Source organism: Sylvia atricapilla, chromosome 32, assembly GCF_009819655.1.
Source record: "Sylvia atricapilla isolate bSylAtr1 chromosome 32, bSylAtr1.pri, whole genome shotgun sequence".
Taxonomy (NCBI): Eukaryota; Metazoa; Chordata; class Aves; order Passeriformes; family Sylviidae; genus Sylvia; species Sylvia atricapilla.
The window spans coordinates 370,242-392,595 of NC_089171.1; positions in this window are offsets into that span (position 1 = coordinate 370,242).

Genomic DNA, 22,354 nt, shown 5'->3' on the forward strand with positions numbered 1-22,354 from the left:
TTGCCTTCCTTTGACTACTGACATGTCTTAGTGTTCGTCATCTGAAGGCCTCATTGGGTGCTCTGGGACGTACAGTTTCACCCACTTTTGTGGGATGCACCGTAATTCTTGGGGCGTGGACACGCAGGTGTACCCATGTCCCCATGTCACTAGTTTGTATTCATATTCTCAAAAGAGCAGTTGAGGAAATTGATGGTGAAGAGGGCTTTGCACAGTCTCTCTTGAGAGGTTAGCCCCCTACTGCTCTCCCATTGGTGGTCCATGACTCTCTTGAGCAACTGGTGGGCTCACTCAATCATGGCTTGGCCTGTGGGGGAGTGAGGGATGCCATATTTATGCTCCACTCCCCACTTCTGCAGGAAGGTATTAAGGACCTCAGAAATATAGGCAGGGCCATTGTCTGTTTTGATCTCTTTAGGGACTCCCAACACAGAGAAGGCCTGCAGCAGATGTTTTGCTGCATGCTCTCCTCTTTCCCCTGTGTGGGCAAAAGTGTACACTGCTCCAGAGAAGGTTTCAAAAGAGACATGCACATACTTCATTCGGCCAAATTTGGGGAAGTGTGTGATGCCGGTTTGCCACACTTTACAGCTTTTCAACCTTCTAGGGTTGACTCTGTGCCCAGCAATGGTAGTGCTGGGCATTGGCATTGGGGACATGTGGCCACAATTGCTCTGGCCTGATCGCGTTTCAGGGGGAAATGTTTGACCAGGCCTGGCACATTCTGGTGGAACATTTGATGGCTCAGTTTTGTCTGTTGGAAAAGGTCAGGAAGTTTTGCCAGACCAACCACAGCAGCAGCCAGGGAATCTGCCCTCCTGTTCCCCTCTGCAACTGGACTGGAAAATTGGTATGTGATCTTACTTGCATCACAAAATAAGGATACTCTTGATGGGAGATGGCATAAATAAATTTCAAGAGCAACTCAAAAAGTGTTTTGTTTGAGGTCTCCCTGACAACCGCATGTTCTGACCTGGCCACTACCCCTGCAACAAAGGCTGAATCTGTAATCAAATTGAATGGCTCTGCGAACCTCTCAAAGGCTCTAACTGCTGTGGCCAACTCAGCAATTTGAGGGGATCTCTCAACATACTTGACATCCATCTCCCATTGCTGAGTCTGAGGATCCATCCAGGTAATTACTGACCTGCAGGATGCTCCGGATGCAACAGTAAAAACTGTTAGGGCTTTGAGTGGCTTGCAGCTCCTTTTTTCTTTTGGTACCAATTTGAATTTGGAAGCAAATAATTTGTGGGCAGGGGCATGGATGGAAGTTTGTCCAGTGTAACTCTCCAGCGCCTCATGGTTCTGCAGGAGATTATTCAAACATCTGTTTTGTCAATTTGGTTGGAGATGTTCCATTATCAGATAACTAATTGGCAAGTGTATGCATGTAAAATCACAACCAGCCAATTCAAGAAGCCTTGTCCTGGCCTTCCTGACCAGCTGCGCCATCAGTTCCTGTGGCCGTGTAATATTCTTGGACTGATGGTGACTGAGGAAGACGTACTCTATGATCAAGAGTGGGTCCCTCTGGTCTTGGTCCCACTGGAAGATCAGTCCATGAAAGTGTGGCAATTCCCCTAACACAATAAATTTGAAGGGCAACTCTGGGTTGCATCTATGTGCCTGTCTCTTTTCCAGCAGTTCTTTGACCTTCTCTAAGGCATCTTTCACCTCTGGGGTCAGCGTCCTTGGAGACCTCGGGTCCTCTCCCCCTTTCAATAAATTGGAAAGGGGGCTAGGCAATTGGTGGTGAGGCCTAGCCAAGGCCTGATCCAATTTAAGGTCCCACACAGGGAGTGCAGGTCTGCTAAAGTTTTGGGATCACTGTTAAAAGCCAATTTTTGAGGCACAATGGTCCTCGCAGTGATCTCTAGGCCCAAATACTTTCAAGGAGGCATCCTTTGTACCTTTTCCTCCTGTAAGGAAAATCCTGCAGAAGTCAAAACCTTGACTACTTGGTCAAGCACATGCTGCAGCATGTTGTGCACCACAGCAGGAGTGGACTTCTTCCTGGAGTTTTTCCTCAATCCTATGGAGTTCATAGCGTTGTAAAACAAATAGGTAGACTTCGAGAGGCACATCATAGATGAGCACCCATTGCATGATCTACTTTGAGTAAGTCCCACACCTTTCTGAACCGTCTCATGGTCACTGTGACTCCAGCATGACAGAAATGTGGTGTGATGCCTCTTTCTGTTCCAGGGACTCCAGGACTCAATTTGCACAGTAAATAGTAACTAGTAAATTTGCTAACTGGGGAGTTTCTTCATATGTCTGGGGTTTCTGGGTGGTTCCCACACCGTTCCTGAAGTGGTTGCCAAGCAGTTCCTAAGAAGTTCCAGCGGGGCTTCCCAGAGGGGTTTTCAGATGATTCCCCAACAGTCCGCAGGTCATTCCTAGGTGGTTTCTTGGCAATTCCTGGGGTAGGTCCCTGGGAGGGGCTCCTGGGGTAGGTCCCTGGGAGGGGCTCCTGTGGTGGTTCTTGGGCAGTTCCAGGAATGGGCTCCTGGGTAGGTTCCCAGGTGGTTCCTGATTGGGGTTTTCCAGGGCAGTTTTAGGGAGGTTCCTGGGGTGGGTTTCTGGGTGATTCCCAGTAGGAGGTTCCTGGTCAGATACCTGGGTGGTTCCCAGAAGGTTTTAGGGAGGTTCATGGAGTGGGTTCCTACAGTGATTCCCTGAATGCATTCCCTCTCATGTCTCTTCACAGTGCCAAACTAGAGCCAAGCTCAACAGGGTTGTCTTTTCACGCTGATTCTGCCAAGCCTGTTCCCTTGGCTGTGGTTTTGCTGGATAGTAGGTAGGGACGGTGGGAATCTCATTCATCCATTCATGTGTGTCACTAATTAGATGACGAGACATTTGGCTACTTAATAAACATATAAAATATATGTTCCTTTTCTCGGTTAAGTAAAGGTAGCCCATCCACCTGGTCCAGATCAGAACCTACTGCCCAAATGGGCAAACGACGTGGTGTGAACTGATGAATCCCTCCTGCCCAGAAACCGATTCCGACTATCCAATGCCCACAGCAGGGAAGGGACTTAAGACTTTATTCAGTGGGTACAAATGGCCAAGCTTTACTAACAAAAATGTGTACAATATCAATGGATGAGAAGAATGCTCTGGATGCCAGGGCCCAGGCGATCTTTTTAGCCTCGTTTTAGAGAGACCCAGGGCCACTAGCAACTCGGAGTTCCACCCATACCACTTCCCCCACACTCCTAAGGCGAAATCCACAAACTTGATATCTGATGCATTAGCAAGATCTTTAATTTGTGGTAGAAGCCGCTGATACTTCTTTGCCTTCTCCACAGCAGCATCCTTCAGCAATGAGCTGCTGTGCTCATGTCTCACCATCACGTCACGTCCTGGGTTGGTTCCTGAGTGCTTCTGAGGTGGTTCCTAGAGTGAGCTCCCAGGTGGTTCCCAGGCCATTCCTGTGGCAGTTGCCAGGTGCCCTTTCCCGTCTCGGTTGGACAGCACATCCCCTCCAGCTGCAGGAGTGCTGCTGCCCCACTCCCTCTCACTCTCCCAGTGTGTCCACACTGGGTCTGGAGCTGGGAGCGACTCTGCATCAGCAGCGCTGCCCCGGGGCCGGCACTCAGGAGGCTCCTGGTGAATTGAGTAAAATTGATAGAATCGCAAAGATTCTAACTAACTGAAGTTAGAAAGTGGTATGTTTATTGCGATGTCGGGCGGCTTGGGAGTCACCTCCTAGAGTTCTGCCTGTGAATTACAAGGCTCTTTGCCCTCTTTATTTCCCAAATCTTACATACACAAAATACTGATACATATGCATAACCCAGCACCTCCCATTCCCACTTCGTATTAAAACGAGGTTAAAAGTCCTTCACGCGTGTGCAGTTCTTCTTGTGAATTGGGTTGGTGGTCTCAAATTGGGTTAGTAGTCTTGAAGGATGAAGTCAGGAAAATTTTCATCACAATGACCTTTTTACCTCCTTGCTGCTGGCAGGCCTTCATGACCTTTTGGCACTATCCAATCCCTCCTGTTGCGTGATCAATTAGTGTTGGGTCCAGTTGCTGGTCATGGTTCTGTTGGTATCCATTTGTTATTGTGATGGTCCATCTATTTAATTTCCTTCTATAAACACAACTAAAACAAGCACATAATAGCAAGCAATACATCATCTAGCTCTAGCTTAAGCATCTGTGGTGGTTTAGCATGAATGTGGAAGGCTTTTTTTCCTAAGGAAGTTCTAGCATGGATTGACAGCTTGGATGATGAATAAGAGTATGTCTACGCCTCTGGAAACCCAGTCTAAAATCGAAAGTGCCACGTGACTCGGCCCTTTCCTTTTCTGCTGGCAAGGAGCTAACATCACCTTGTAAGTCAGAAGTTCGGGCTGGGCCCCCTGGGGCCAGACCCAGCCATGCCTCGTAGAGGGGCCCTGCCTGTGGGAGACCTGCCCAGGCCGGCAGTGTGCCCTCTGTCCCCCCACAGTGTCCCCTCTGTTCCTCGGCTCCTCTGATGGGGAGAGGAGGAGGAGGATTGCAGGTCAGCAGTGCTGGCCCTGTGCCAGGGGCCACAGTGGCCATGCTCTGGGCTTGGCTGCTGGAGCCTCTGGTCCAAAGGAGGAGAGACTTTTGAGAACTTTTCTCCGGAGCTCCAGGGAGCTGATGCAAGTTGTAGTTGCTTTAGATTTGACCAGGGGCGGAAGGGTTTCGTCCATCAACATTCCTGAGCATGCTCCTTCTGCCCCTTCCTCCCCCCCATCACCTGCAGCCTTGAAGTTCTGAGAGTCAGCTGGAGAGGAAGAAAAAAAAGACTCTGGGCAAAGACATCAACCTTTTTTCCCTCCTCCATGGAAGACAGAGTGATTTAGAATGTAGAGAGACAGCACTGAGACAAAGTCAGTGAAAGAACTAAGAAAGACTATTGGAAGATGGGATGGAGGAAGTGGACATTTTTGACTGAACTTCTCTAGATTTGAATTATGGAGAAATGGACTGTTTTTGTAATATCATAATGCTGCTTGGGGGAATGCAAGTTCTGGCCAAAAGAACTGTATATCTGTGTGTACTGATATATGTGGGTTTTAATTGAGAATTTTGAATAGAATATGTCCCCGGCTCCTGGGAAAGAATAAGGATGTCTCTATTTCTTTTGAGATAGAGGAGATTTTAGAGATAGAAGAGAATCCTTGTTTTGTACTAGAAAAGCATTCTTAAAATGGTACCCCAAACATGTGGAAGCCCATAAACAGCTTGGGAAACTGTTGTATGGGTGGGACTGCACAGAATCTGCAAAAATTCCAGGCGGTTGCAGATTTGTGGCGTTGAAAGCCACCAGACCTTTTCTTGTGGCATGTTATCCATAACTCTAGAGAGGCTCCTCTCCCAAGGTGATGTAGGATCATGTTTAAATGGTGGCAACTGACTGAAAATCATAGTTTTCTCTCTATGGTGAGCGGGAAAGTGAACAGAAGGAGGTGGGGGGGAAGGTGTTTGAATGTCTCATTTTTTCCCCCTCTCTTTTTCTTTAGTGTATGTTAATAAAATCTATCTGTTTTTACTTTTAAGTTGTGCTTGTTTCACCTTTTTCTCCCAAAATCCTATCTCCCAGTTGGTAAACGAAATTTAGCAAATGTGAAACCACAACATAAGTGGGGCATTGGCCGAGAAATGCAAACTGAAACCACAACAGCATCTAATAATCATTAAGTTATCTTTCATTTTTCTAACTTGTGTCCTAATCAATATGAATTGCTTTTAACCCTTGACTAAAACCTTAACTCTTTAAAATCATGATTCACTGGTGCCTGCAGGGCTGCGAAACAGCAGGAGTGCAGAGACACAAAGAGCGTGTTCCAAACCTGTCGTGGCACTTCACTGCTCCTTAACCAAATGCTGCACTGAGAGCTCCGCTGCTCTTCACTCAGTCTGTAAACATCACATCGATGAAATATGCTGTGGGAAAAGGACTGGGTATCGTGTGCACAGGTAACTGGGGCTACAGTTAGAGAAAACGGAGGACTTCTACTGGCATCCTAACAGGATTTATAAAAGTATGGAAATTACACAGTAAATCACAGTTGCTGCTCCCTGGATGGAATGCGGTCAGCAGGACTTGAAACCTATCCCACAGTGATTTCCCCCACACAACACTCCTGCTGAGAGGGGGTGGAATGGAGGGTGGAGTGGAGACACCATGGCTAGGCTCTGTGGGAATCCTTGCAGGGAAGGGAACTTGATGGTACTTTGCAGCTAATAAACCACATATCACCTGCCAGCCAAGGGAAATAGGGGAAGATGTCCTGATGGTGAGCTGAAATCTCTCTCCCCAGATGAACTTGGTTAATTAAAGCCTAGAACAGTAGGCTTTAATGCACACCTCCATCCCAAAGTTACCCACCCACAAGGTGTATGGTACCCATACCACAAGGTGGTATGACCACCGCTCAGTGGGCATGAGCTCTGTGATCTTTCTGACTCTGTCTTTAAAAGCAAAGTGAGAGAATTTTACACCCATCAGTAACAAGGAAATGTCTGACTAAAGTCATACTCAAGCTCCACCTAAACAGAAAGTAATAGTATAAAACTAAAATCACAGAATCACAGAATGATTAGGTTGGAACAGACCTTCAAGATCATCGAGTCCAACCCATGCCCTATCACCTCAACTAAACCATGGCACCAAGTGCCACATCCAGTCTTTTTTTAAACACATCCTGGGATGGTGACTTCACCACCTCCCTGGGCAGACCATTCCAGTACTTTATCACTCTTTCTGTAAAAAACTTTTTCCTAATGTCTAACCTATATTTCCCTTGATGCAGCTTAAGACTCTATCCTCTTGTTCTGTCACTTGCTGCCTGGAGAAAGAGACCAACCCCCAGCTGACTACAGCCACCTTTCAGGAGGTTGTAGAGAGTGATAAGGTCACCTCTGAGTCTCTTTTTCTCCAGGCTGAACAACCCCAGCTCCCTCAGTCATTCCTCATAGGGCTTGTGTTCCAAGCCCCTCACCAACCTTCTTGCCTCCTCTGGATGCACTCAAGCATCTCAACGTCCTTCCTAAACTGAGGGCCCAGAACTGGACACAGCACTCGAGGTCCAGCCTCACCAGCGCTGAGTACAGGGGCAGAATGACCTCCCTGCTCCTGCTGGCCACACCATTCCTGATCCAGGCCAGGTGCCATTGGCCCTCTTGGCCACTGGGCACACTGCTGGCTCATGTTCAGCCGGCTGCTGACCAGAGCCCCCAGGTCCCTTTCCTCCTGGGCACTGTCCAGCCACACCGTCCTCAACCTATAATGCTTCAGGGGGTTATTGTGGCTAAAGTGCAGGACTCAGTACTTGGCCTTATTAAACTTAATCCTACTGGACTCTGCCCATTCTTCCAGCTGTCCCAGGTCTCTCTGCAGAGCCCTTCTTCCTTCCAAGAGATCAACACACATTCCCAGCTTAGTGTCATCTGCAAATTTACTAATGAAAGACTCAATACCCTCATTCATGTCATCAGTAAAAATATTGAACAGAACAGACCCCAGCACAGACCCCTGGGGGACACCACTGGTGCCTGGCCGCCAGCTGGATGCAGCACCATTCCCCACCACTCCCTGGGCCCGGCCATCCAGCTAGTTCATAACCCAGCCAAAAGTGCTCCTGTTCAAGCTGTGGGCTGCCAGCTTTTCCAAGGTTATGCTGTGGGAAACAGTGTCAAAGGCCTTGCTGAAGTCCAAGTACACAGCATCCACAGCCCTTCCTTCCTCCACCAGGCAGATCACCTGGTCATAACAGGAGATCAGGTTGGTCAAACATGACCTATCCTTACGAAACCCATGCTGGATGGGTCTCATATCCTGGCTGTCCTGTGTGATGGCACTCAGTATAAACTGTTCCATAACCTTACTGAGTACTGAGGTCAGACTGACTGGTCTATAATTACCAGGATCCTCCTTCCCACCCTTTTTGTCAATGGCTGTCACATTGGCCAGCTTCCAGTCATCTGGAACCTCACCGGTGAGCCAGGACTGTTGGTAATGATGGAGAGTGGCTTTGCAAGCTCATCTGCCAGCTCCCTCATCATCCTGGGATGGATCCCATCTGGGCCCATAGATTTATGAATATCCAAGTGTCTCAGCAGTTGTCTGGCTGCCTCCTCTTGGATAACAGGGGGACCATTCTGTTCCCTCATACCATCAGCTAACCCAAGAGGACAGTCGTCCTGAAGGCAAGCCGCCTTCCCACTAAAAAATGAGGCAAAGAAGGCGTTAAATACCTCTGCCTGCTCTTTATCTGCAGTTACTAAGTTCCCTCACGCATCTAATAAAGAACATAGGTTGGTCTTACCCTTCTTTTTACCATTAATATATTTATAAAAACATTTTTTATTATCCTTCACAGAATTTGCTATTTTAACTTCAAACTGAGCTTTGGGCTCCCTAATTTATTTTTTTTTTTTCCTACATGCTCTAGCAACTCCCTTAAATACTTCCTGAGAAACCTGACCCTCTGTCCTGGAGTAACTATGATGCCTCTGTATCCCCAGTCATCTGTTCTGTGTATGCTGTAGGTTGTGTTCTGTACCTTTAAAAGTAGTTCTGAGGGTGAGCAAGGAAGAAGACGCATGCAGTTTGTTTTTAAAAAGTGTTCATTCCTCCACATTCTCTTTTTTTTTTTATTATTATTCTTCCTAGAGATAGTGTGTTCGTTGGACACTCAGACAGTGACCAAAAAAAGGTGTTTTTTTTTTTTTTCTTTTAGTTAATTTAGCTAGCTGAGGCAAAAAAGCTTCCTGGACTGTTCTTTTTCCTTTTTCTGAAGACTGTTTAAGTCTGCTCTAGACTAAAAACTCAGAGAAGGACTGGGATCTGACATCCGTGGCCCACCGGGGCCTGGACCTTGGCATTTTCCAGCACCAGAGAGACTGAGATTGATAAAAGACTGAGAGAGAGCAAAGCTAACTTCTGGTGAGTACTTCCTCAATTTTACCATCTCTCTTTGGAGCAGCAAAAAATTTTGTTGTTTAATTATTTCATTCCTCATGCTTGTGAGCATTTTGTTTGTTAAATAAATAGCTTTTTCCACTTTTCTCTGAAAAAAATCTTTTTCCCACACCAGCTGAGGGTAAAACCCTTTGAATTTGCTCCCCAGAGGAACCCCATTTAGAAGTTTCCTCCCAAATTTACCCTAAACCAGGGCACTCTCCTTCCAAAGATGATACATCCTCTTTTTGTTCCTAAAACCTCCTTGCCCATCCAGGCCAGATGTTTGCCTCCTCGACTTGTCTTTTGGCACATAGGGACAGTCTTTTCCTGTGCCCTCAAAATCTGTTTTGAAGCATGCCCACCTTTCCTGGACTCCTTTGTTTTTAAGGGCTGCTTCCCAAGGAACTCTCTGAATATGTCTTCTAAACAGGCGAAAGTCTTCCCTCTAGAATATAAAAATCTTACTGATGTTTGTCCTGATTTCACCAAACACTGAGAATTCCATAATTTCATGATCACTGTGCCCCAAGTGGCCTGCAACCACCACATCTCTCACCAGCCCTTCTCTATTTGTAAACAACAGATCTAACATTGTCCCTCCCCTGGTGGGCTCACCCACCAGCTGCAACAAAAAGTTGTCCTCCAAACACTCTAAAATTTTTTTGGACTGCTTATTTTCTGCTGAATTAAGTTCCCAGCAGATGTCTGGCAAGCTGAAGTCATCTATAAGATCAAGGGGTAATGATCCTGACAAATTCTCTAGCTGCTTATGGAAAAATTGTCCACCTCCTCCTGCTGACTGGGTGGATGATAACAGACTTCCAGTAGGATGTCAGCCTTGTTGGTCTTCCCCTTAACTCTTACCCATAGGCATTCAACGTTATCATCATTAGTTTCAATACTTATGGCATCAAAAGCCTCCCTAATATAAAGGGTTACACCTCCACCTCTTCTCCGTTTCCTGTCTCTTCTGAAGAGCTTGTAGCCATCGAGTGCAGTGCTCCAGCTACGTGAGTCATCTCACCACGTTTCCATGATGGCAATTACATTATAGTTTTGCTGTTGCACCATGGCCTCAAAAGTTTTGAAAGGTTTTCAAGGTTTGAAAAAGTTCCACTGTTAGAGTGGCCCCTTGGTTCCATGAAGTTCCACAGCATGACAAGGGTGTTCTGGGCAGATTTTTTTCCGTAAGGCGTGTGTCACTATGTCACTGTGTCACTATGGCCCCTTTCTTTCACAGAACTCCACGTTGTCACAGTGGCCCCTTGGTTCCATCAGCATGTGGTTTGGAGCTCCTGTACCCTCAGCAGCTGGAGGGATGCTGTGCCAGATCAACCAGGACTCAGCTTCGTTCTGCTCCTCAGCAGGCTGAGCAGCTCCACTCAGAGCACAGAACTGCAGGAGCTCAACATCCAGGGCACCTGTGCACTGGCATCCTCTTCTCCAGGGACACACAACACCACCTTCAGCTTGAACCCCCAAGTGCTTCCTTGTCCCAGCAGCATCCACTGTTCTGCTGGGGACACAGTGCTGCTGCACCCTGAGGCCAAGGCTGGCTCTGGTCTCTCCTGATGAGGTTTTCCCCTGTTCTCTCCTGGGTCCCAGCAGAAAATCTCGAAGCAGTTCAGTAACAGCCCAAATTCTCATTTCTTGTCTCGGAGACAGCTCTGGCCTCAAGTGCTGAAGTCGCACAACAGCTTGCAAGAGCCTCAAAGTGCCAGTGAAAAATTGAATCTAATTGTTTGCTGAAAAAGCTCTTTATTACGCAATGATGGTTGGCAGTTGCTGAGGAACAGGACAGCTCCTGGCTGGTCCCTGCAGAGCTGTCCGTGTCATCCTGCTGGTGCTGTTGGTCTTGGGTCTGCTGCATTTGCAGCAGACACACCTGAAAGAGGCACAAAGGCCCAGCTCAGACAAGCCCACACTTCAGGGGCACCTGCAGCCCCACAGTACTGGCTGTTGAGGCAGACAAAGCCCCCAGTTCCAGCCCCAGCAAACACTTTGTCCTTGTGGGAGGGGAAGGAAGAGGGTCCCAGACTGCCCCTGAACAGAGCTCAGGGCACTGACCCCTTTTCCATAGGCTGTGCCTGGGCAGGAGGGCTGCTGCTTACCCAGGGCACTGAAGAACTCTTCTAGTTGAGCTCCTTGGAAGCCCCATGCACAGAGAGCAAATTCTCCCTCTCCTGATGCCTACCATGTCCCTTCTGGCTCCTCGGTTGGCGTCCCACCTGCACATAGGGTGGGAGAAAGGGTCACATGGAGCAAAAGGACCTCTGGACATCGAGGCAAGATGTCTCTTTAGAGATCTTTAATTGCACCAGAGAACATTTGGGGCATAAAGCACTTGCTGTGGGCTCTGGAAGAGAGCCAAGTGTGTGTGGGGGGACACTGGGACAAGGAGGGGGGCATGGGAGTGAAGGTGCATTTGTGAAGGCCATGGGGAGCCTCAAGAGAGACAAAATACAAGTGTGTGCCCAGAGGGGGAGAGGGAAGGAAACAAGCAGAGAACTACAAGGTGCTGCTTGGGGAAAAATATTGTGTTCCAGAGGTGCCTGAGGCTTTGAAGAGGCAGTGAAAGCCCATTTTTACCTGCCCAAGATTCCTGCTGGGCTCAGCACTGAGTTGCCTCCACTCTGTCTTCTCTTCTGATGCAAGCAGATTCAGCACACATTCCAGGCCTTTCCTTGGGTGCTGTGGAAGCCACTTCCCTTCTGCTCCAGCAGCCTGCTGGGTATTCAGAGAGGAGATGATTCCATTCTTTTAAAGCATCAGAAAACTGTCCCCCAGAACTCTCCATCCCTGGAAGCACCAGCAGTGCAGCTGCTGTTCAGCCCTTGGTACAAAACGCTGCTCAGTTTAGTCCATCACTCGCGTCAGCTGCCCCATTCCTTTCCATGCCCAGTCCAAACCATGTGTTGCCTACCCTTGCCTAGGCATGGAAGAAGCAGCTTCTCATGCCCAACTTTTGGACTGGAGCTGATTTGAACAGCAAGCTCCAGAGTCATGCCAGTCGTTGCAGGTGCGGCAGGAAACCTTCCCGCAGGTTGTGGTCTCTGGCTGGAGTCAGTCAGCCAGATGTAGCAGTTCAAGATAGTTAGGGATAAGCGATCGGAAGATGTCCCGCTGTACGGGCAGACAGAACCCCCCCTTTCCTCCTTAGCAAAGGTCACTTGACCCCTAATTAGCCAATAACAGCTAGTTTATAACGTAAGCAGAAGGAAGTGATGCAGTTAACACAAGTTATATAAACCCATGCTACACACTAATAAACGCCATTTGCCGTCCACCACATTGGTGTCTGTGAGCTGATGGCCCGAGCGGTCTGGGGTTGACCGCCGTGCTGTTCTTGAACCAGGTCGTCACGCCTGCTGCAGCCCTGCCTGCTTTGCCCAAGGGGCCCATGGACTGACAGGGATATATATTCCCACCTCTTGATGGGAAACAACACTGGGATCCTTCAAGGATGCTTGAGTGGACTGAAGATCAATCCCAGTGCCTACCTGCAGATGAGACTGGTCCGTGTTCCTGACAGGGGCTGTTTTCTGCAGGGTGGTTAATTTTTTCCTTAGAGTCCCTTTGGACATTTCACTCTTGGTAAGGGCAGCACTCAGGGCTTGAGCCTTCTTTCTCCATTCAAGTTCTCCGTTTTCTCTCTGCTTTAAAGCAGCAGCCGTGTGCTCCAGCTCTTCCCTCATGGCTTCCTTCTCAGCTTCCCGTTTCATTTGGTTTATTTCCTTCCTTCGCAAGGAAATTTTGTGCAATAAATTCTCATTTTTCAGCATTTTTATCTGCTCCTGGTACAACTTGATTTCCCTCTCCAACTCTGACAGGTTGGCAGTCATGCAAGTGACATGCCTCTTCAAAGCTTTGGCCTCTGCTGCCTCTTTCTGGAGCATCTCCATTTCCTTTTCCTGTGTTTCAAGTTTTTCTTTTTTAATTTGAAAGATGGACCTTATAGTCCGGAGTTCTTCTTGAAGGGAACGATTCCCATCTATGGCTGTATTTGCTTGGGTTTCAGAGGCTGTGACTGTTTCTTCCAGAAGCTGGATCTGACACTCCAGTTTTTCTTTATTTGCCTGCAGACTGTCCCGTTCATGCTTCAAAACAGGGAGAAAAAGAGTCAGTGATTGCATCTCTGCTTTTCCTACCTGATTGGAACTCCTGCCGTGGGGCAGGCATGGGCTGCCCCTCTCTCCCTGCCTCTTGGGATGCTGCAGCTCTTTCCTGGGTCCCCCTTGTTGCTGCCTCTTTCCCAGCTCCCTCAGCCTGTCCCAGGCTCCTTTCTGCCCTTCCCCAACCTCTTGAAACCCTGCTCAGGTGTTCCTTTGGGGAGGAATAGAGCTCCAAGTGTGGACACTGAGAACTACAGCTCCAAGGGCAGAAAGCTCCAGCAGGGAGCAAAATCAGCAGCCTCAGGCTGAACTGGGCTTGACATGACTATGACATCTTGTCCTCCTTATTCAGAAGAATGCAATTAGGAAAGGTAAACTGGAGAAAGGTGCTCCTTAGGGATAGCGAGAGAAGGCCCCAAAATGCAAAGAAATGGCCCTTTATGGCATCTGTCACTCTCACCAGCACATCCTTTCTTTCCTTCTCTGTGTTCTCCAGTTTCCTCTGTAGAGATGCCACTTCCTGATGAAGAGTCATAGTCTCTTCCTTCCTTGCTGTGGCCTCTTCCTTCAGGGCAGTTTCTAGAGAGTTCTTCTGCAGTTCTGCCCTCCACATCACTGCACCAGAGAAGGGGGAGAAGGGGCAAAGCAAAGGCAAATTGATGTGTATCCTGCATCTCTGCCTGGCTGTGTTTGCCGGGCCCTAAGCCCACAAGGGCTCCCACAGCTGACAGAAATGAGGGAAACTTCTGGGCAGAGGAAAAAAATAGAACAAAAAGGGCAAGGTTCAGAGGAATAAGAACGTGTGTTTGCTTTTAGGCTTAAAAGCAGAATAGGCAGTCAAAGAGAGTGAGAAGATCTGGGAGGCGCCTGTCTAGCCCTGCTATAGAGAGGCCAAGAGCCTGGAGGCTCTGGGATGGCCTGGAGTTTGGAGGAATCACGCCAAGGCATCCAGCTACAGTTCCTTGGCAGAGACATGGCAGCAGAAAGGCACCACCTCTGCAGGTGATCACTTGTAGCACAGCCAGGTGCACTGCCAGCCACAGGGTCTGTCTCCATAAAAAAGCTTTCACTGGCACTGCTATGGATAAGTCTCCTGCTGCTAATTTTTTTCTTCTCTCTCATCTCTGAGCATTGCAGTTTTGCTCTGTGTGGCATCAGAGATTCTCACTGGCAAGACAGGATGGGGCAGCGGGTGGGAGAGAAGCTGTACCTTCCTGTCTTTCAGCCAGCTCTTTTTGCAGCACCTGATTGCGGTCACTGAAATAGTCCCTCTGAGCCTGTGTCGTGCTCAGCTTCAGCTTCAAGGCCTGAATCTTCTTCCTTGCATCCTTCTGGAAGAGGTGAGAGGAGCAGAATCACCTCACAGGGCCACTGCTGGCAGAAGACAAAGGGCTACAAACACTAAGGCAGAAATAGCCCAGATGGGAATGTGCAGCTGGACAGAACTGGTGGATGTGATTGTGATCCTCCTTCCTCCCCCTGCAGTGAGCCAAGCCCCCTACAAGGACTGCCCCCAGCCTGGCATTGGTGCTCTGCTTGCCCAGCTGCCCAACAGCAGGACACGATTTCTGGGTGCACTAGGCTGATATTACCAGATCTTTGTGGGAATGCTCCAGGTGCTGCCACAGGTCTTGCAGGGCTGCTACCACTCTGTCTACCGTGAGTTCTGCAGGGACATCCCTGGCCTGAGAAGCTGTTAGGCTCACCACATGGCCCTTTTCTGAAAAGTGAAGACATTCTGGTTCAAGATTTATTCCCAGGGTCTCCAACAAACAAGGCCTCTTTCTAGCCAGAAGGTGGCAGTGCCTTTGTCACTGTCCTAGAGCTCCCCTTGCAGCAGGACCTGTGTCACAGGCTGACGTTCATGTGACCACCACCGATGCCAGCACTGCTCCAAGGACAACTGCACGGGCCCTGTGTCTTGACAGGCTCGGGCCCTTTTCTCTCCTGGTGCTGATCATTTCTCCCCATCCAAACACACACTTGTGACTCAGCAGGGATGTCAATCTGCCAGCACTTCCCACGGCTGGAGTCAGCCTAAACTGGAAGGCTGAGCCTGTCACACCAGGCTGACCACGAAGCCCTCGTCACTCCACCTGCTCTCCCACACTCTGTGCACACGTGCCAGCCCAGCCTGCCGCACTTGCCTGAGCTCCAGGTGGCGAGGTCGCTGCTGTCCCCGATCATGCGGTGGACAAGCAAGAGCAGTTTGTCCATCTGGGACTGAGCTTTGCAGTGGGCACCACAGGGCTGTTGGCACTGTGTGGCCAAGGCCTCTGCTCTGTCCTCTGAGCTACGGAGCCTCAAACGCAGCTCAGAGACCTCAGCCTCCAGCACCTGCACCGAGTCCCTCAAGCGCCGTTCGCGTGCTCGGGACTCCTGCAGCTCCTGCAGCAACTGCTCCTTTTGAGTTGCCTGGGCAGCATCCTTCTCCTGCACTGCTGTCTGCAGGGAGCGGATCTGGAACATGGATTCACACAGCCTCAGGGGCAGGGCTCCCTCTGAGGCAGCAGAGCAGGCAGGAGGATGAGGAACAAAGGAGAAATGGCTTCAAACAAAACCACACTGGACACAGAAGGGGCAAAGCCAAGGATTCCAATGGAGACAAAGTCCAAACCAAGAAAGGGAGGCAATGGGCATCCTTGGTGGGGCAGCTCTAAACACCAGATGAACTAGCTGTGGTGGAAGAGCCCTCCCCAGCTGTCCTGGGTTGTAGTTCAGGATGTATTCTATCACCATCTTCAGTTAATGGCCCATCAATGCCTTTTGCATGACTCAGAGATAACTCCCTCCAGGAGTTATCTCTCTCTTTAATGGGCCATTAAGGCTCTCTTCCATGACTCATCATCCCATTGTGAGATGCTCCGCCCATGGGGAGGAGCCAAGCATTCTCACCTGGATATAAGCTGGGATTTGGGGCAGTAGAAGCAGCCCTCACCCACTGGATTCCCAGAGGACTGGAGCTACCAGACCTTTCTACAAGATTTTGTTTCAGGAAGACCACCTCGTCTGGACTGCTTCCATCACCCTGACCAGGTTGTATTTTGACTCTGTCAGTGGTTTTTCTTTTTGTATTTATTTTATTTTATTTTATTCTATTTAATTTTCTTTTTCTTCTCATTAGATTTTATTTCTGACTTAGAGCCTCTTACTTGGTTTGTTTTCAAAACCACAACACCAGCCTGCTATAACCATGCCTGTGTCCCCACATTGCTCAGTGCCCAGCCCAGGCACAAACTCCATCTGGGACAACACTGGTAAGAGGAACTCCAAAGGAGTCTGCTCCTACTTCTCCTCTGAGAGTTCCTGCTGGGACCCAGGAGAGATCAGGAGAAAACCCCATCAGGAGACACCAGAGCCAGCCTGGGCCTCAGGGTGCAGCGGCAGCCCCAGGAAGAACATGGCAGCAGTGAGTGCTGCTGGGGGAGAGAAGCACTTGGGACCTCCAAGCTGAAGCTGAAGGTGGTGGTGTGTGTCCCTGGAGAAGGGGATGCCAGTGCACAGGTTACCTGGGTGTTGAGATCCTGTAGTTCTCCTATGCGGTCTGAAAGGAGCTGCTCAGGGAACTGATACACCTGTTCGATCCAGGCCAAGTTGTTTTCTTCCAGGCTTCTAAGGCTCAGTTCCTTCTCTTCCAGAGTTAGAGTTGGCCTGGAGAGCAAGGCAACAGATGGCCATGAGAGACATTCATGTCCCTTGGGCTCCTCAGAGGGCAGTCTGGCTTAGGTCAGAAATCATGGGTTTAAGATTGTTCTGCCAAGCAAAGGAATCAGGATGCCAGGCTGATCCAGCTCCCAAAGGGTTCAAGTTACCAGACCCAAGGTGGAGCTGATGGATGTATCCAGCTCCTTATACTCCAGCTTGGGCAGGGTTAAGACACTGACCTAACAACAGAACACTCCTTAGAGGGAAAGAGCTACTACAAAAGCTTTTGTCCTCAGTAAAACTGAAGGCTCAAAAGAAATGAGGCACAATATCCAGAGAATGAAATACATCTGCATGGATAGTTCAGAACTCTGCCACTTTGGAAATGCTGGCAGATGCAAAGATCAGGAAGAGGGAATCCATTCATCACACTACAGGCTCCCACAGGCTTTCATTTACCTGGCTTTTTCCCTCTCTTGGGCCTCAGTGTCATCTTGCTGAGCTTTGTGGGCAAGCAATTTCCGGGACTCTCTGGAGGCTGCCAGCCAAGATGTCAACTCTCCCACCTCAAGTCAGACAGAACAAAGCAGTCAGAGGCTACAGCCTGTCCCTGTCAGCCACAGCAGACACTGAGGAAAAGCAAAGGACAACTTCCCATTTGTCCCTGTCCTGAAAGATTCACAATGGATATGGACAACTTGTTTTGAACTCTCATTGGGTCACCAATGGCATCTGGAAAAGCACCTGAAAAGCAAGGCTAGCAGGAAGAGCCCAGCAGAAATCCATGCTGATGGTTGCCGGTCAAGAGCCCAGAGGACTAACCCAAGGCAGCAGCTGAGATTCAGCAGATCCCCTAAGTGTCTTTCCGAGCAGCTGCCATGTTCACAGCATGAGGCAGCCCCAGAGATCACCCCTGAGCTGCTGCTCTGCCATGGAAAGGTAAGAAGGGCACAGAGCACCTGCTGGATGACTGTGGTGCCACTGCTGTTTCACTCACCTGCTTTTGCAGAGCTTCCCTCTGCTCAAGGAGGAGATTCATTTTTTCTTTGATGACTACTAGCAGGAAATTGTTTGATTCCAGCCTGACAGAAAGCTCTTCTTTCAGGGCCTGCAGGAAGAGGTAGGAAAAGAACACAAATGACCAATAAGGAGCAGGGAAGATGGCCCCAGAGAGCTGGGAAAAGCAGCAGAGACACAGCTGCCCTGAAGGCAAAAGCTGTGCTGGGGGGATGGACATCGAGGAGACAAATGCAGTAGATGACAGAACTGTGGAGACCAGCAAGGCAGTGCAGGACCACAAGTGCCAAGGTGAGAAAGAAAGGGCCTCAAGTGGCTGAGTGAATGGAAAGGTGTCGAGCTGAGCCTGTGGCCGGTGGGGAGGAGAAGCAGAAGTTCTCACCCGAGTTGCCTTTAGTCTCCTTGGCAGTGCTTCCCAAACCAATCCAGAGGAATGCTGTGCATCAATGGATTTCGGGGTTGAGAGGACATTCCCAGAGTCTGCACACTGGGAACTGACAGTGCAGATACAGGAACTGCCCATGCAACAGGCACCCCTGTTGTCTAAGGGCACCTGAAAGTCCACATCCAGCTGCTAGGAATTGTCTTCCTTTTCCAAAGTACCCCTGAGACATTTCTTCTGATCCCAACAAAAATGGGTGTCCATTCATGGAGAACCAGTTCCAATATTTAGCTAAATTACAAAATCCATTTCTACACTGAGCATGGTTTGTGCTTAGTGCATTTTTTCCTGGGGTTAGAGTGAAATTAGATAGGGCCCTCTGAGGTCAGGCTCCTACTACCGTTCTACAGAGTCCCTGTCACAGACCTTGTGGAGCTGACGGAGGAGAGAAACCTCCTTTGGGGGAAAACAGGGCACAGATGTACAACCCCCTCCCCCCTTCTGAGCAGACAGGAGACCCATGGCCGGGCAGCTTCCCCCCTTCCAGACTTCCTGCACTTGCCTTCTCTAAATCCCACTGCAAAACGGTTCTGAGCCAGCTCAGCACAGTTATACTCACCTCAGGGGCTCTTGGGAAGAGTCGCTGGTGAGAAAGTATTTGGGCAAGTATTTGATCAATGCTGGCTCATTCCAAGCCCTTGAGCTTCCTGGAGGAGCACAGGTAAGAGAATACTCAGACTGCACGGCTGGCCCTGAGGGAGTCACCCTTGCAGGCCAGGAGCCCCCTGCTCCCTCCCAGGCTTGTCCCCAGAGCCGCCACCAAAGCTGTGACCATCTCTGGAACAGCCAAGTGTTAGTCCCTTGGTATTCCCAAAGGGAACCTTTCCCTGTGGGACAGCCCAGGCCCATGCAGCCCACACTGGGCTTGGCACACCCTCACCCTTTCTCACCCTCTGGGTCACCATCTGTCCCTTGGCATGAGCAGTGTGGGCCATGGCAAATGCCAGTATCATGGAGACGTTGGCAGTAGCAAGGTTAGAAGTCAAAATCCAAAGGCCACTGGCTTTTGCTGGGTCCAAACCCTGATGTCCAAGGGTAGTTGGCCTTTGCAGGGTCCAAACCCCAAGGCCCAAGAGCTGTTGTCAGCTGCAGAGTCCAAATCCCAAGCATTCCATGGGCTGTTGACAGTTGCTAGGGTCCAAACCCCAACATTCCAGGGACTCTGGCAGAGCCCTTCCCCTGCCTCTGCCCCCATCCCAGCTCCCTGCTGGCCCTGGCCCTTGCTCTGCCACCCGCATGTCTCCACAGCCCTGCTGGGAAGGGGCCTGGCTCCTAAAGGAGCTCAAAGTTGCAGATCCAGAGAGCATCAGTTTATAGATCAGCATTCCCAAGAGAGCAGGGTTTGAGCCACATGCTCTTTATGCACTCAGTTCCTGAGCCACAGGAATTCTTCTTTCTTCCCTGACAAAGGGGAGATGTAAGAAAAAGCCTGAAAAGGTTCTTACTGGTTAAAAATATAAATGGAAAGGAAAACGTTGGGTTTAGAATAGCCATGTGAGGAGGGAAAATGGTGTTTCAGGATCTTTTGAAATTTCCATGGTGCAAAAGCCGTAGTGTTTAGGACTCATACAACAGATTAAGAATCCTGAGACAGCCAAGAGTGGATTCTTTTTTCTCTTCTCTCTTTGGTGATATATCAAAAGATCTAGGCAGAAGAAAAGTCTTGCTGACTACATTAAAGAATGCTTGCTAGGAAAAGACCTTCAAGAACCAAATAGGCCTACCTAAAAAAGCTTGGTCAGGTATTTTTTGCTTTGAGAGTTTTCCTGTGAGGGACGATTTTTGTCCCCCGTTCAACAGCAATCCTTTTCTGAGCAGTGCAGAAACCCTCCGGGCAAGAGCAGAGCTGCACCTGCCTTCTCCTGGGCCCCTCTCTGGGTCAGGGCTCAGCCCCCTCCATGGCAGTGCCTGTCCTGGGGGCTCTGACACCACTCGGAGCTGCACAGGCACACAGGTCCCCAGAGCCCCAGAGCTGTCTGCAGGGAGCAAAGGACACACCTGCTTTTCCCCAGAGACCACCTGAGCAGGTGATGCTTGGCTGGCAGCCCCAGCTCCAGGGCCCTGCTGAGGCTGCGCTGCTCTTTGGCCACTGGGCTCACTTGTCAAGAAAGGAAAAAGCAGTATTCAGTTCATGGTCTTTTCTGATTCAAGGGGGACTTTCAAACAAAGAGATAGAAAGAAAGGAAGACTCCAGCCCCAGGACTAAAACTGAACAAAATATACAGGACATCAAAGATGCTGAGCCACTTAAGTCCCAGGATCTGTTTAGCACAGCCAGGATGCTCAATGCTACAGATCTGTAGGTGCCAGAAACCATCAGCCTGGCCCTGATGCCCTGTGGAGAGCAGATCTCCCTGCTCTGGACACCCTCCCTATCCCATCCCTGGGCTCTGGCTGTGGAAGGGCTGGAGCTGGGCACTGACATCCTTTGGAGAGCAGCCAAGCTGTCCCTCAGGGTGTTTCCTAAGGGAGGTTACTGAGGACTCTTGGGGAAGGTTTGAGGGTATTCTTGGGGGAAGCTGGGGGTCTCCAAGGGGGTTTAAGGAGGGTTTGAGGGCTTATGGGAGGTTTAATGAAGTTCTGAGGGTCTCAATGGTCTCTGGAAGCATTTTGGGCATCCTGGAGGTCCCTAAGAAGGATTTGCAAGGGATTCTGTGGGTTTTGGCGGTCTCTAGTGGGGTTAAGGGTGATTTGAGGTCCCTAAGGGAGGGTTCTGGTGATTGTTCAGAGGGTAGAAGGGTTGTTTGGGTAGGAAGTGCTACAGAGAAAGAGACCAGACTTTAGTAAAGGGGATGGGGTTTGGGGGTTCCTGAAGTGTGTGGGGGTGGCATATCCAGGGGAGTTGGGTCTCCGTGGGTGGAGCTGGAGGAAGCGCCTTATAGAGGGTTTGTGGGGGTTGATGGGCTACCCCCCAACTCCCCCCACCCAACCACCCCAGGAGCCCTACCCCTCCAAGACCTCTCAATAGACCCCAAATTCTTCCCAAATTACTCCAACTTTCTTAAACCCCTTCCCAGGTCCGCCAACCCCATTTTGTCCCCAAGCAGCATTGCTGGGCAGGGTTCTGAGGCAGCTGTGGTGGGACCCCTCTGGCCAAGGGCAGGTGCTGGCCTAGGGCTGCAGAGAGAAGGGGCTGTGGGAGAAGGCTGCCCTTGAGGGGCAATGGCAGACCTGGAGTGGCACTGATGAGCCCTTTCTGCGCAGCTGCAAGAGGCCAGGTAAAGGCAGGGAGCAGACCCTGAACAGGACAGGAGTGAAGGGCTGTCGTGGTAAAGGTGCTAAGTACTGCACAGGGTTTCATTGCATCTTCTGCATCAGCATGGATTTCTGCTGGGCTCTTCCTGCTAGCCTTGCTTTTCAGGTGCTTTTCCAGATGCCATTGGTGACCCAATGAGAGTTCAAAACAAGTTGTCCATATCCATTGTGAATCTTTCAGGACAGGGACAAATGGGAAGTTGTCCTTTGCCTTTACACAGTGTCTGCTGTGGCTGACAGGGACAGGCTGTAGCCTCTGACTGCTTTGTTCTGTCTGACTTGAGGTGGGAGAGTTGACATCTTGGCTGGCAGCCTCCAGAGAGGCCCTTTCCTCTTCCTACCATTCCATATCCTTGCTCAGCCATCCCCCACCTTGATTTCCCTGTTAAAAATGGGCCAGGAGACCTGCTCCTTTGAAAGGCCTTTATTAGTCAGCTCTTTCAAGGGGCAACTCGAGGGGTCACCTACGCCGTCGCCGCTCCTATTGCCGTTCTCGCCATTCTCGTTCCGGCCACCGCTGAGGAGGTGTCAGACGAATCTGCTGCTCTCGCTGCAGAGTTGGGAGTTCCGGCCTCACGGGAATCCTCAGGAACTCAACTGAGCTCGTGTGGTCTAGGGGTGTCACTGTTTCCCAGTCTCTTTTGGTCATGGCGAGGCAGCAGAAGCAGAATTCGGTCTCTAGGTAGCTGAGGGTCTTCTTGTTGTTGTAATGTCTCTCTTTTATCTGGATTTTGTGCTGGGTCGCGGATTTTGGGTCTGTTTGCCGGCAGCTGCACTTCGGTTTGGAGCGGTGCACCATGGAAATCTTTGGATTTTCATATTAGGTGGGGCCAGCAGTTCGAGGAGCCGGTGGGGAATGGCGACAGCCTAGCCTGATGGAAGGGGAAGGGAACCCGGGGTTTAGGTGGGGTGTACAACTTGGAATAA